Source organism: Phoenix dactylifera, chromosome 1 (assembly GCF_009389715.1).
Source record: "Phoenix dactylifera cultivar Barhee BC4 chromosome 1, palm_55x_up_171113_PBpolish2nd_filt_p, whole genome shotgun sequence".
Lineage (NCBI taxonomy): Eukaryota > Viridiplantae > Streptophyta > Magnoliopsida > Arecales > Arecaceae > Phoenix > Phoenix dactylifera.
Genome location: NC_052392.1, coordinates 40,403,909 through 40,420,771, shown reverse-complemented (window position 1 = coordinate 40,420,771; position 16,863 = coordinate 40,403,909). Strand labels below are relative to the sequence as shown.

The window sequence follows — 16,863 nt, the reverse complement described above, 5'->3', positions numbered from 1 at the left end:
AGGTGAAGTCAACCAATGAATTGAATCCCAACGCAAGCAGTCAAAAGCAAAATCATAATAATAAGGATTAGCTTTGGGTGATGAGCGGGGAAAAATAGGACAGTCTCCATTAATTCTGTCGCAAAGAGAACCACTCAAGCAGCAACCAGTGTTGTTCCTTGAAAAGACCGGCATGCTAAGAAATATTAGAACTCGTTGCTTAAAATTCTTTTTTTTGAGAAAAAATTAAGCATTATAACTCCTTGCTTAGAATTCAGGAGTCAATGTATTGACAAAAAATATCTAACGAGTTATGAGAACTCAAATAGCGTTAAAAGAAAAAAAAAAAGTTAGCGATATATATATATATATATATATATCCCTCGTCAAATTCTCAGCATGATAACGATTTTTTTTTTTTTGTTATTATGGGTATGAATACAACCAAAAAAAGTCAAAAAATAATAAGCTTCTTCCTCTCTCCCACCCAAAGAGTATCCCCAAAAGATAATGAGCTTTCTGACAGCGAAGTATGTGGCTTCTTTTGTTTTTCCATTTTAAATTGTCTATAAGATGTCGGCAGCTGAAAGGATGGAAAGGAATGCACTACAATCGGAACAATCATCTTCCTCTATAATCGCCAAGGAATCTGATACCTTTTGTCAATCACTGTGGAATATAAATTAACTTTTGGTGATTCGCATCATTCATTCATATCCATGGCTAAAGTTGATGGAGGCTAGTCAGAATCTTAGACTCACTTTAATATCCATAGCGCTTGCTCAAAGGCCTCTATTACCTCTTCTTAAAAGCCGGTTGTTATGATTATCAAAAATAATGGACTTAGCTTGGTGTTTGATAAGTAATCAATCTTGCTATATATCACTAGCCCTTGGCAGGCCCAATGCAGCTGACAGAATGCATATTAGAAAATTTTGGTAGGTTCTATTTAACATGATAAAAATAATTTACTTTTGTCGGTACTTCTCTTATCCTCAAATAGCAAGAACTAAACCAGCGTGCATTTATTTATGAAAATCAACTCTTTTCGATGATACCCCCCAACCCCTTTAATTACATGTCATGACCATGGACACAAGCATGCATACATATATGCAGTACATACACAAATACATACATGCATATATGTTTGTGTATCTGTATATGTATATAAAAGTATATATATATATATATATATATATATATATATATATATATATATATATATACATGTATGTATGTATATGTAAATAAATCAATGATGCGCCATATAAATTCAAAACCCAAACTACTGAATATTCAAATGTGATTTAGACCACAAAATAAGCATAGAAACTAAAATTCATGTATCTTGGTGATCTCAAACTCGATCATCACGTTTGAGTCAATAGGAATGATTGTAATAGCATGATATCGTATTTTACCATATTTATTCATCATAACCTAGTTAATTGAATTCTATTCATATTTTAAGATATGTAGATCATGATTCAAAAAGTAATTTTTAATTTACGTGCCCTACAATATATTTGACTATACTAGTATAATTGGTATTATTCATTTTGATGCCAACTTGATGATTAGGTTAGAGACCATTAAAGCACATGAATTTTGATTTTTAAGATTTTTTTATAATGTAGTTTGGATCTTTAATAGTGTGGATCTTGAATTTGGATACTCCATCATGAATTTAATAGTTTTTATACTAGTTTGGCGCATCATTGATTTTAATAGTTTATTTTAATGTTCAAGAGGATGTACCGATTTCTTGGTACATCGAAGCATACAATAGCATATCCCCCAATCTAATCAATCATAATATATACATGTTAAATTATACATAGATTGACAATTAATAGATTTTATTACTTAGGTCTTTGAAAAAATAGTCTCATATTATTTTAATTCTTATTTTTGGACCCACTTAATGCATAGTTGCAAACTACCAAAACTTGTCATTTTTTAAAAGTATTTTTGGTACCATGATCATGATCATGATAGGAATCTTTGATTTGAATTTCTCATTATTGATTGGAACTTGAAAAGCGTAGATACCTTCTTCTCTTAAGAGGAGCAAAATCCTTCCTATAGATATGAGACAACTTTGCTCCTCTTGAGAGGAGAGGAAATCTACTCCTCTCGGGAGGGGTCGAAAGTCAATAATAGAGCATTTAAAATGAAAATCTATGTTGTTGAACATAATCTAAACTACTAAACATATAGAAATCAAATATCACATATTTTGTTTGTTTTTATCATCTATATCATATGATACAAAAAACGAAATAGTTTTCATTATACCATTGTGCTAAAATACATAATAAAGTATCTATATTTAGAATCCATCTTATTAATCATAATCTATACATACTAAAACAAATATAGATTAAAAAAAAATAGATTTTATTTCATAGATCATAACAAAATATGGACTCATATCATTTTAACCTTTCATTTTTGCACTCACTTGATGCATCATTTAGAGATTATCAAAATACTTGATTTTTAGTTTCTAAATGTTTAGGTGCCTCATTATTGATTTTGGGCTCGAGAGGAAAAGACATACTCTCCTCTCAAGAAGAACAGTGTCCAAGTTTTCTCTCTTTTTATACATATATAGTCTTAAATGCTTCCAACAACATTTGGTTCCCAATTGTTTTTAGTGGAAATCAATGAAGGGTCTCTCGAGATGAAAAGATATATAGAGAAAAATCTAGCTACAAAACCTTCTATGTATATATAATACTTGGAGCACCTAATCAAGGATAGTATTCATGCGAATGCATGGTGTGCCAAATCAATGATCACCAGCCACATGGTTCAATCGACTAACTTTTGTGGGTTTACCAACTCAACAAGTTGGGGAGTTTGATAATTTTCAATAGAAGCAAGACATTTTGGAGAGAATTAGGAGGGCAGGTGAGATGATTGCCTTTTAAACTAAAGATTTCTCATACTTTTCTACATAGTAAAAAGGACATATAGGATATACTCGTTACCATGAATATACCAAGGTAAAATTTATGAAAAGATAGTTCTCACAACAGATTGGACCTATAATGCAAGAGTTGCAATAGGAGCATAGTGAACTCCACTCTGGAGACACCTAAGTGGCATATTGATGTGGTGTGACTAGATAAATAACATGTTGTACATCCACTCCTCAATATTTAGAGTAACTTTGAAAAGAATGCAAAAACTTATAAATCCCCAGTGACTGCTTTTAGTGATAACACCACAATACTTGGACTCAGGGATTCGGGGTTGAAATCCCTCGAGTGGTTTTTGTTATTAAAAAAAAAAAAAAGCGATCTCTAGGCAACACTCGGCCGTTATTGGATCCGGAGCCTCATTTTTCGGCTGCTTAGTTGCCGGACTAGTCGGCCCATGGTTCTGAGGCGATCTTGGTTTGCTTCGCTTGTAGATCTCATGGGCCCTGGCCCCACATCGCCTCTTCTGGGCCAAGCCGATGGCTCACCTTGCATGCCCTACTCCTCCGCTCCAGCCCAAGTCTCCTCTTCAGATGGCACCTGTACTATTGCTTCGCGTCCGGCTTTACTGGTCGTTTGCAAAGGCTCCTATATCGATGCATACATGTATTTAGTTCCATATCAGTTATTTATCAAAAATTCTATGTGAATGAGGGGACACTAATCACGAGCTCATAGAGGCTAACCACGGACCGATCATAGTATGATTTGAATGGATTTGAACTCTTAGCTTGACGAAGACATCAGGGCTTGAACGGAGAAGTATGTGAGGATCCGTGCAGGCGTGTGTTTAGTTCCACAATAGTTATTCGTCGAAGAGATCTTGTGTACTCATACAAGACTAAGAAACTTAAAAATTATCTTTCGGTTAGCCTTTTAGGTAAAGCCTTGAATTGTGATAGCTCCCGTTCGTAATGTGCGATTCCGATGGCCGATTCTCCGCTAGTACTTCTATAATGACTTTTTGGAGGCTTTTGCTGTACTCTATATATTTTTTCGTTCCATTTCCATATTTTTTTTTCTTTTAATAAAATTCTTGGTGACTAATGAAGTTCATTAACATCTAGAAAAAGAAAAGAAAAGGATCTCGATTGAAGTCACAGGTTCCGCTAGCGCTAGGCACAGTCCTCGGGAGCCAAGTCTAGGTCTTAGAAGGATGAAATATGGTAAGAGTGAGCTAGCTGGGCCTCTTCTATCTGTATAAAAGAAAAAAACATATATTTTTTCTAAAAAAAAGAAAGCTTTTTCATAAGTGATAACATGTTGTCCGTGGTTTCCATGGATGTGTTTGCAACTCTTTGCACGCTGGGTCGCATGCTTGGCTAATAAATGTCATCTCGTTTGCTTGAACTGGTGCTTATTGCTAAGTAGCACTTTCTAAACCCTATGTGGAAGGATTGTTGGCAGTAGAGCTTTTGGAAGTAGACCCTACGGCAGACTGGCTTAGCCTTTTCTGGGGCTAGATACGATCATATGACCTATCTTGCTATAATCGTATTAAATAAGTATGACTTCTGCCAAACATGCGGGCCTCACCTCATCTTTTTCAGCAAGCACCTTGTGAGATGTACTATTCCTGATCCATATATATTCTCAGTCCATAATTAATAATTGGCTTGGGCAACAATTCTGATGCATGTTTTTGCCAACACCTCGCTTAGGGCAAACAAACACAAGTGGGCACAAACCTATAGAATTAGGCCAGCATATATTTGAAAATATTAATTCAAAAACTTTTCCAATTAAAGTTAATGATAACTTTTTAATATAAAAATCCACATTGTTTATAACAAGTTATGATATTGAAATTTCTAAAAACAAAAAAAAATATTTACTTTAGATATCTTTTACACACTAAAGAAGCACAGAATTAATGGTAATAACATAATTAATGGGGAAACAAAGAGTCTTCGACTATCTTATTTACAAACCTAAATTATTGATCTATAAAGATCAAAACTTAATTAATTTTGATGGTTAGAGAAAAAGTTCTTTATATCTGCTCGACGCAAGAATAAAGTATAATTTTTAGTTTATAGCTAGTGTACACATCCTATGGGTTTTCACTGAGGGAGCCCTTATTGATTTTTATGGGAAAACATTAATTTGGAGAGAAATGCTTTCTGAAGATATTTTGAAACTGTCGAGATTGTCTAAGAGATTGTATAGATCATAAATGGTTGCCTGCAGCCAATGAAGAAATAATGGAAATCAAGTGTCCAAGCGTATGCATTCACAAGCATTCAGGCGTAGGGATAACACGATTTAGGAGCCCAATTACTCTCTGAGTCAAGATTGAGCCGGGCTAGTATTTTTGTGGATTCCAGAAAAGGAGAACAATGTTATCTCATCGCCCTTTTGCCTTCCTAAGGGCCTGTTTTAAGTCACCACCACCACAGAGATGCTAGAGTCGAGAACATTCTCAATATCCATTGCAACAGCTGATTGACTGGTTCAATTCAGCATCTGGACTGGGCCTCTCCACTGAGACCAGCACAGCCAAGGGCACTGTGAAGCCTACAAGCATGAACCTGAGCGCCAAGACAATTATTCCTTGCCAAGGCTGAATATTAATGGAACAAAAATTAACACAATGACATCCTATGCTAAAGCCCTGTAAACGTAGAGAATTAAACAGGTTTCAAATGCAGAATTTAGGACACTTAAATGAACAAATGCATCAAATTGGACAAATAAAGCAAGCACCATTCCAGCCTTTCCTGGCTTCAATTTTGGTATCATAATTATACGAACTCTTTAGCCCTGGAAGAGAGATTGGGACAGATGATTCAATCCAAAAGACCAGCTTAGCCACCACAGATATGAGTTCTCCTACAGAGCTGATCAGCTCTACCAGTATTACTCATTATTTTTCATGATAAATAAACGGAAGAACTAGAGAATGGTAGAGTTCTGGAAAGTGATCAGGCCAGGTTGCTCAAGCAGCTGCAGCCTCCAGCAGCTCTTTTTCTGCTCGCTCCCGAACCCTTCTTTCCAGTTCTAGCCTGAAATTTTTAATCAGTGCCTGAACTGGCCAAGCAGCCGCATCCCCCAGTGCACATGGTGTGCACCCTTCGATCTGCTTCGTGACCTCCTGAAGGATATCAATCTCCTTCAGCTTTGCATTCCCCACCTTAAGCCTCTCCATGATCATCCACAGCCACCCTGTTCCTTCCCTGCATGGTGTGCATCGCCCACAGTTCTCATGCTTGTCGAAGTATGACAGCCTTGCTATTGCATCCACCACGTCAGTGGACTTGTCCATCACGATAAAGTTGCCGTGCCTAGTCCAGACTGAATAGCTTTGAGCGCATCATTGTCCATCAGAACATCATCAAGTTATCCCAACAAGTTATCCCATCCTCCTCTTGACACCACCACAGTGCCTCTATGAGCTCCTTCAAAGGTATGCTCAACTCTTCTTCTACAGTGCAAGGTTTGTTCACATGACCTGAGATGCAGAACAGCTTCGTTCCTGCATTGTTTTCCCAGCCAAAGCTCGCAAACCATTCAGGTCCTTGCCTTAAAATAGTAGGAGCTACGGACACTGTTTTCACATTTGTAACAGTTGTCGGGCAGCCATTCTACATTAGCTGGGAAAGGAGGCTTCAGTCTCGGTTTTCCTGGTCTTCCTTCAAGGCTTTCCAATAGAGCTGTCTCTTCCCCACAAATGTAAGCACCAGCACCATAGTGAATATGAACACCAAAATCCTAACCAGATCCACATGCATTCTTTCCCAACAATCCAGCTTGATATTGTAATACCCGGAAAAAAAAAAAAATGGTTTGATGGGCCGGCCCGAAGAAGCCGGGCCCATCTATAAAATACGATCGTGCCCTAGGCACGATCGTGGAAGGGGAAACGCAGAGAGAGGGGGGGGGGGGGGGCGGCGGCATTAGACGGGATCAATCGCCGGAGGAGGCAGATCGTCGGAGGGATTTGAGCGCCGGGGAGAGGCGACCAAGAGCCGGCCGGCCGTGGAGGAAGCCGGAAAACTTCAAGAAGATCCTTCCGAATCTAGTGAAGAGCTCTTGGATCCGTGGGTTTACTCACGGATTTCTCCACCAATTCTCGCCGGAAAGGCCGCCGGAGCACCCATTAGACCGAGGTAAGCGTGGATCCTTCTCTTGTGTTTCCTTTGGTAGGGATAGGGTTGTGTTGGATCGAGGTTTTGGCCGGTGAATTGTTGGAGAAGAGCCCGAAACAGGGTACCCCTGTTTCGGCTTCTTCTTTCCGGTTTTTGGCTGCCGCCGGCCGCCGGGATGGGCCGGGATCCATGGCATTAGAGGTTGGTCGGGACTGTAGGAGGTCAGAGAGGGATTTTTAGGGTTTATTGGAGAAGGGAAGTGATGGATCCGAGGTCTTCTTCCTCGTGACTCCATCTTCTTCCTTTCCCCTTTCGCTCACGTCGGCGGCAGCGACGGCAGCAGGCCACCGGCGGCGACGGCGGCGACGGTCGTGGGCCACGGGGGTTGCTGTCGAGTGGGGGCCGAGCCACTGTTAGGAGGGCTTCCGGTGGATGTTTGGAGGAGGGAAGAGTGGTTCTTCCGTGGATGAAAGAGGAAGGGGGAAGGGAGGAGAGAAGTCCTGTCGAGATTGGAGAAGGGGGAGGAAATCATGCATGTTCTTGGGAGGAAGAAGAAGAAGAGATAGAAGAGGAGATCTCTTCTTCTCTCTTCCCCTTGTCCGGCCACCATCGCCGGCGACTGCAACAGTGGCGGCCGGCGATGGTTCGGCCAGTGGTGTTGTCGGGTTGGGGAAGGAGAGGGCACAGCCACCATGGCTGTTGCCCTTGGATCAAAAAGATTTGAGGGAGGGAGATGTACTCCCAACCATGAAGAGAGAGGAATCATCCCTTTATGTTGGTCTCTTTACCGGGACCGGCCATCATCGTCGCGGCGTGGCTGCGGCCACGGCTGGCGACGACATAGGCCGGTGGTACAAGGTGGGAATCGGGCCACCCCGACTGCCCTAGATTTGGAGGGATTGAGATGTTTGGGGATCTGGTGATGGATCCCATAGTAGATGTGAATTATATTTTGGAATATTTAAATATTAAATAATTTAGTTGTGATTTATAATTGATGTTGTAGAGGAAGAGTCGGCGGTGCCAGGAGATTTTGATCAGGGGACTCAGCACCCCAGCTCGTAGTTGTGATCCGGATCTGTAATTGTGACAGTCTACAATTTCTGTAAGAATCCCTACATCTGAGCACTTCTATGCATATATTGATTTATCGTTGGATTTATTTTACGGTTGTGTTGTTATTGCTTGTGAGCTGATATGACACATATGAGATGAATGTTTATCAACATATTTTCATTATTATGTTGTTATTGTTTATGTGTTGATGCGGCACCTATGAGGCGTGCATGTTGTTTTAATGAATATATTGAGATAAATTCATTTGGGAAGAAATAACATATTTTTGAAAATTTATGAAAATATGTGATGTGATGGGAATGTGATTGAACATGTAAAACTAGACATGTAATATGGGTTGGACTAACCTTGTCATGAGATAGCGGCCACGAGCTGATGCGTGGGATAGCCTCCACGGGCTTACGGATAGCGGCCACGAGCTGATGCGTGGGATAGCCTCCACGGGCTTACGCGTGGGATAGCCTCCACGGGCTTACGGATAGCGGCCACGAGCTGATGCGTGGGATAGACTCCACGGGCTTACGGATAGCGGCCACGAGCTGATGCGTGGGATAGCCTCCACGGGCTTACGCGTGGGATAGCCTCTACGAGCTTATGCGTAGGATAGCGGCCACGAGCTGATGCGTGGGATAGCCTCCACGGGCTTACGCGTGGGATAGCTGCCACGAGCTTATGCGTGGGATTTGTGCAGTCTTGGACTGGGACATGATCTTGGTTAGTCCAACGCCAGAAATGAAAAGTTTGAAAACTTGAAATCTGAGTAATACGGGAATGGATCACATAATGTGAAAAAAGGATTGGTGTATATGTACTGATTACATATATTTGTTGTTTGTTGAGCTTTTGAAATGATGAAATGATATGTATATTTTGATACTTGATTATTTTACGATTTTGTTGTGTGTGGCTGTTGGGATTCTTACTGGGCTGGAAAAGCTCATACTACACTTCCATTTTTTTTCAGAGGCACTGGATTCGTAGAATCTGTCGGATGGGACAAGAAGTGAGCTCGATCTGAGTCAGACTGCTAGATAGTTAGAAGTCAATTTATCTCTTATTTATGGACATTTGAATTTATGTAATCATTCAGTACATTTTGGTTGGATCTGATTGAATTTCATTAATTATTGATTTTGGCATTTATTGGAATTATTGGAATTATTGGAATTGTTGTTTATCTTAGGCCTTGCATGATCTTTAGGGCATTGCTCTAGGGATCATGCGGCCGGTCGCGTGCCGGACCCGGGTGATGGGTTCGGGGGCGTGACAGAGTGGTATCAGAGCCAGGTTAAGGTATCCTAGGGTTTATGTTCAGGTGAGTATCATTGGAGAATTATGATAGAAAAATTATCAGAGATTTGGTTTATAATCACTTGAGATTGTAACAAGAATGATATTATAATCTAAGGTTTAAGACCACTAGGGACTGTGGCCTTAGTAGCATTAAAGTTTGAGGTTTAAGATTATTGGAAAATGTGACCAGTTGGAATCTGAGCATATGTTTAAGATCACTAGGGATCGTGACAGAAATATATCATAGCTTAAGGTTATGATCACTTTGGACATGATAATTAAATTCAGTGCTTAAGCTGTAAGATCACTGGGCATTGTGATAAAATGTATGCATCGGTTTGGTTTTCGATGCATACGGAAGGAAAGTATAAATTGTCTTTGATCATGATAAGAGAGGTTTGACCTAAGATAAGTGTAGGTCAACAATGGTATATCGAGTATACCATGTTCAGATATTATTTAAATGATTTGAAAGTTCAAATTTGATGTGGGTTTTGATGTGATCATACTTTTGGTTTTGCTGCTAATTATTAGAGTGGGATTTGTACGTTGATTTAGTATTGGAGTAAGCTAAGGAGATTTCATAATATTGAAAGGAACGTTCTTCGAAGTTGAAAATGTATGTGGATTATATCTGGTGTTGGCATGTTGGATATTGCAAATAGATCTATTTCCTATGGATGTATTTGATTATTTTGAGGCCATAGAGTATGCATATTGATGGGAGAATTCTAATTATTTGAATTCTCATGTTTGGATTGGGCTACTGGATTTTACTTATAATTGTGGAAGACTATTTGATGTGTTAATTTAAAACTCAAGCCTAGGTTTAAGATTTGAGCAGGGATCTTTTGTCGTTGTTGATGAAGTCACTAATAAATGTCATATTGAGTAGAGACTTCGGTCATGAGATGCTTACATGAATTATCATATATAGCATTACTGATGGATATTAAGAATCTTGGTGAAGGAAGATCTGGAGATCGATCGAGTTAAATTCTAGTGTATTGGCTCAATGACTCCTAAACCATTGAATTTGAAGTAAATCTTTTGGAAAGAAGATCAACGTAGATTGTTTAATCGAATTGCTGAGGAAATCCATGGTTAACTTATTTTAAATTAAACCTAGATATTTTGGATTCTAAGAAGGTTGTGGAGATCACATAGTGACCTTAAACTTGACTAAAGGATCGGGGGTTAGTTATGGTATGTACACTCTATATAAATTGAGGACAAAAAGATCTAGAGGTTTTGCTCTAGTTCTACTTGGAAATTTGAAATTTGGAGTTCTTAGTCTTAATGCAAAGTGATACTTTAGTCAGAAATCATTTTATGACTTTAGAGAATTAAATGAATTAAATCAGAGTGTGCAGCGGAAGTCTGGTGGTTTGACTTATTTTGAAACTGGTTAAGATCATTAATATTTGATCTAAAAGGCATTATGATGAAATACTTGAGTTAGTTTCAGGAGAATGTTGTTGATTCTATGGATGATCTAAAGATAGCTATGTTTTTCACTAGTGGATCTTCTATTGTTGACAACTTTTGGGAGAATCTTGGGCATGTTAAATTTAGCATTTACGATTGATGATTCCTTGGTTGGTCTTAGACTTGGAATGTTTTAACATGGATCTCTTATTTGTTGGAATGATGTGGGAGAAAGAAAAGAAAAAAAAAATGATTATAGAATATTAGGAGGATTTGATACTAAAGATTTCTCCTATTTCTATTAAGCCAATTATGATCTCTGGGTAGAATCAAGAGAAATTAATTTCTTTGGGATATAATTATGGCATTTTAATCCAAGGTTGGGAGTTTGGAATTCTTTTGAAGGAGATCAAAAGAACTTACTACGTGTGGTAAAAAGAAAGGATCAAGTTGTAAGATGCTGTGATTATTGTATGTCAAAATCTTATGAGTAGGTACTCCGAGAGGGAGACTATTTGAGATCTCAGGGACGATATGATGGATGTATATTTTTTTAAGGTTTGAGACTTTAAGTAAGTTAATTTCGAGGACGAAATTTTTTTTTTAAGGGGAGAGTATGTAATACCCGGAAAAAAAAAAAAAAGGTTTGATGGGCCGGCCCGAAGAAGCCGGGCCCATCTATAAAATACGATCGTGCCCTAGGCACGATCGTGGAAGGGGAAACGCAGAGAGAGGGGGGGGGGGGGGGGCGGCGGCATTAGACGGGATCAATCGCCGGAGGAGGCAGATCGTCGGAGGGATTTGAGCGCCGGGGAGAGGCGACCAAGAGCCGGCCGGCCGTGGAGGAAGCCGGAAAACTTCAAGAAGATCCTTCCGAATCTAGTGAAGAGCTCTTGGATCCGTGGGTTTACTCACGGATTTCTCCACCAATTCTCGCCGGAAAGGCCGCCGGAGCACCCATTAGACCGAGGTAAGCGTGGATCCTTCTCTTGTGTTTCCTTTGGTAGGGATAGGGTTGTGTTGGATCGAGGTTTTGGCCGGTGAATTGTTGGAGAAGAGCCCGAAACAGGGTACCCCTGTTTCGGCTTCTTCTTTCCGGTTTTTGGCCGCCGCCGGCCGCCGGGATGGGCCGGGATCCATGGCATTAGAGGTTGGTCGGGACTGTAGGAGGTCAGAGAGGGATTTTTAGGGTTTATTGGAGAAGGGAAGTGATGGATCCGAGGTCTTCTTCCTCGTGACTCCATCTTCTTCCTTTCCCCTTTCGCTCACGTCGGCGGCAGCGACGGCAGCAGGCCACCGGCGGCGACGGCGGCGACGGTCGTGGGCCACGGGGGTTGCTGTCGAGTGGGGGCCGAGCCACTGTTAGGAGGGCTTCCGGTGGATGTTTGGAGGAGGGAAGAGTGGTTCTTCCGTGGATGAAAGAGGAAGGGGGAAGGGAGGAGAGAAGTCCTGTCGAGATTGGAGAAGGGGGAGGAAATCATGCATGTTCTTGGGAGGAAGAAGAAGAAGAGATAGAAGAGGAGATCTCTTCTTCTCTCTTCCCCTTGTCCGGCCACCATCGCCGGCGACTGCAACAGTGGCGGCCGGCGATGGTTCGGCCAGTGGTGTTGTCGGGTTGGGGAAGGAGAGGGCACAGCCACCATGGCTGTTGCCCTTGGATCAAAAAGATTTGAGGGAGGGAGATGTACTCCCAACCATGAAGAGAGAGGAATCATCCCTTTATGTTGGTCTCTTTACCGGGACCGGCCATCATCGTCGCGGCGTGGCTGCGGCCACGGCTGGCGACGACATAGGCCGGTGGTACAAGGTGGGAATCGGGCCACCCCGACTGCCCTAGATTTGGAGGGATTGAGATGTTTGGGGATCTGGTGATGGATCCCATAGTAGATGTGAATTATATTTTGGAATATTTAAATATTAAATAATTTAGTTGTGATTTATAATTGATGTTGTAGAGGAAGAGTCGGCGGTGCCAGGAGATTTTGATCAGGGGACTCAGCACCCCAGCTCGTAGTTGTGATCCAGATCTGTAATTGTGACAGTCTACAATTTCTGTAAGAATCCCTACATCTGAGCACTTCTATGCATATATTGATTTATCGTTGGATTTATTTTACGGTTGTGTTGTTATTGCTTGTGAGCTGATATGACACATATGAGATGAATGTTTATCAACATATTTTCATTATTATGTTGTTATTGTTTATGTGTTGATGCGGCACCTATGAGGCGTGCATGTTGTTTTAATGAATATATTGAGATAAATTCATTTGGGAAGAAATAACATATTTTTGAAAATTTATGAAAATATGTGATGTGATGGGAATGTGATTGAACATGTAAAACTAGACATGTAATATGGGTTGGACTAACCTTGTCATGAGATAGCGGCCACGAGCTGATGCGTGGGATAGCCTCCACGGGCTTACGGATAGCGGCCACGAGCTGATGCGTGGGATAGCCTCCACGGGCTTACGCGTGGGATAGCCTCCACGGGCTTACGGATAGCGGCCACGAGCTGATGCGTGGAATAGCCTCCACGGGCTTACGGATAGCGGCCACGAGCTGATGCGTGGGATAGCCTCCACGGGCTTACGCGTGGGATAGCCTCTACGAGCTTATGCGTAGGATAGCGGCCACGAGCTGATGCGTGGGATAGCCTCCACGGGCTTACGCGTGGGATAGCTGCCACGAGCTTATGCGTGGGATTTGTGCAGTCTTGGACTGGGACATGATCTTGGTTAGTCCAACGCCAGAAATGAAAAGTTTGAAAACTTGAAATCTGAGTAATACGGGAATGGATCACATAATGTGAAAAAAGGATTGGTGTATATGTACTGATTACATATATTTGTTGTTTGTTGAGCTTTTGAAATGATGAAATGATATGTATATTTTGATACTTGATTATTTTACGATTTTGTTGTGTGTGGCTGTTGGGATTCTTACTGGGCTGGAAAAGCTCATACTACACTTCCATTTTTTTTCAGAGGCACTGGATTCGTAGAATCTGTCGGATGGGACAAGAAGTGAGCTCGATCTGAGTCAGACTGCTAGATAGTTAGAAGTCAATTTATCTCTTATTTATGGACATTTGAATTTATGTAATCATTCAGTACATTTTGGTTGGATCTGATTGAATTTCATTAATTATTGATTTTGGCATTTATTGGAATTATTGGAATTATTGGAATTGTTGTTTATCTTAGGCCTTGCATGATCTTTAGGGCATTGCTCTAGGGATCATGCGGCCGGTCGCGTGCCGGACCCGGGTGATGGGTTCGGGGGCGTGACAGATATACTTATTTTCTTGCCTTCTCAAGGGTAAAGCATTCATTTACATATTCCCCTCTTATATAGAAGTAAACAGCAGTTGCCCTCATGCCAACACCTGCAATCAGGCATCCTTCAAGCAGCTTGTGTGGGCGATGGCAAATGATTTCTCAGTCTTTACATTTACCAGGTTCGCTCTCATCAGCATTGATGATGAGATATGAAGGACAGCCATCTGAAACCTTGGGCATGAAGGACCACTTGAGACCATTTGGAAAACCAGCCCCTCCACGGCCTCGAAGTCATCGACTATCCAGTCAGAATCCTTGAGTACCAAGTCCTTGGTTCTATACTAGTCCCCCTGCTTCGTCGAACCTTTGAGGAATGGGTCGTGCAAACCATAAAGGTTGGTGAATATACGATCTTCATCTTTGAGACCAAAGTGGGTCTTCTCTGGAGGAGGTGGTGGTGGTGCAGGTTGAGGTGTCCTTGCTGTTGTTGCAGTCTGAGTGCTGAATAACCTGCAAGAAGAATTCAATCTCCCAACCAGTTGCACCGTCCGTAGGGAAAAAGGGTTCCTCAAGGATCCCTGACAAAAAAGATCAGATATGAGTGAAATTAAGCAACTTTTAACAAAATAATTTTTTCGCTCAGAACTACAACAGCGAATACAAATAGCGTTGCTGGAAACAAAGCACAACTCAGATATCATATTTTTGTTCAAGATCGCATTATATGATCAAAATCTAACACAAAACATCCACTAAGTGGAGTGGGGCAATGATGGATGAATTTTTGCCCATTCGCAGCAGATTCAAGCTTCTTCTCAATCCTCATACTCGAGGTGCCATAATGCACATGCAGATTTTACCAATAATTTGTTTCATGCCTTGATGCAAGAAAATCTCTCTGTAACTAATATAATTACGATGGCATACGTCTCCTCACACTTAATTATTAAGCGATACCATCTCAACAACTAGGTCCTGCTCACACAAAGATGCTACAATCTGCCTCTCCTAGATTGTCCACAAAACATTTCTTTCCTAAGTATTATTATTGAATTGGAGACAAAGTAATAAAGCATATCTTATATCAGACTTTAGCAAACCATAGCCCATACATGCAGATGTAGTAGAAGATACTCCTAATCAATTAAATTCTAAAAATATTGTATAAACACAAATAAATATAATTATATTTCAGAATTTTCAGACAAACTTGCACAAGTGCTATATCTTCTCAGTCTGTCACCAGCATGGGATTTCCAATAATCCTAACCAATAATCCTATATATCAGCTGTCTAGGCAACTGAATGCTTCTAGACAGCAAACAACCGCCCGACCACATGATGTCACCCAATGTCCACAGAGAAAGTGCTACCATGAAAATATAAACTATTCAGCAGAAAGATAATATGCATGCATACATAATACATACGTATGTGATTGCATGTACAGACTCACACAAACCCTATAATTAATGCTTTCAAGAAACAGCAACCTAGGCCTGCCTTAATGTTTTGCATCTTGTTTAATTACAACAGATGAGATCTATTAATGAATTAGTATTGAATGTTGCTATGTTCATACTCCATACTTCCTTCGACTTACTGTATTTTTTTCGACTTTTTCCTTCCTGAGGAAGGGAGGGAGGGAGATGCAGTAATCACAAAGAAACATGAAAGCATCTATGCAATTCATCTACACACCATAACTATATTTTACGATGCCTTTATGTATAATCTGTCCAAAATTTTGCTATAAGAATCCATGGTAGAAAATGATTAAATGGGATATATTTTGATCAAACCTGTATAATTCAAACTTTTTTCACTGATTAAACCTATATTTATCTTGTATATCATATGTTATTATCCTACACAGTTTTCACCAAGTTTAATAGATCTAAAAGGTGTACGATGGGTTTTTTAAAACTCTTAAAATAGAACAGCACTAATGAATGCTTTAGTCATGCGTGGTGATACGGTCCAATCAGCAAATATAAACTTATAGACACTTAATTACGGAGTGTTGTGCAATTTTCCTGTTACCGAAAATATTATCTAAAATCTAGGTACATGGAGTTTTTTCCATACATCTTGTATCTTTGGCTCCTCATTGTATTACTGATAATTCCTCCCTTCACTGCATCCAACAACAGTGGCCAAGGCAGATCTCTTGAACCTACTCTTTCTTGTACTTGGTAAAGACAAAAGTTGCCCATTGGAATATTCGTAAAGGAAAGATGCAACTGGCCAAGCTGGGCAACTGAAGAGACCAACAGCAATAAGTGGCCAGATAATCAACTTCCTACTCTACACCTCTCTTACTGATAAAGGTAAATCAAAATACCATGTTTTGGAGGCTGACAGAAATTTAGATCCTCGAATAAAACATTAAGGATATGACGATATTAGACAGTTGTTATCCTTTTGCATTATTATGATACTGGAGAAGATAGATAATTGGTTCAACTTCTTATCAAGAAGATATGTCTTCCATAGGTATCTCAATTTTCTTTTAAGGTCTTCAAATAATAAATATGGAACAAGATTTGTAACTAAATGGTATTCTAATGCCAGAATTTTATCTGAATACCTTGACTAGTCCATTGTCATATTTCAAATTACTTTCCATTGGAGCATTGGACATCATATTCTTCTCTACCTTTAATAATTTGTTGGCTGGGGGGAGTGAGAGGGAGAGAGGAAGGGAATGAAAGTGAGAAAGAG

At 40.3% G+C, this 16,863-nt stretch overlaps 2 pseudogenes; both read right to left on the bottom strand.

The window, feature by feature from the left end:
• Positions 1-5,501: 5,501 nt before the first annotated feature.
• On the bottom strand, positions 5,502-6,866 carry LOC103714739 (annotated as a pseudogene).
• LOC120104014 lies at positions 5,691-16,783 on the bottom strand (annotated as a pseudogene).
• Between the last annotated feature and the right edge of the window lie 80 nt (positions 16,784-16,863).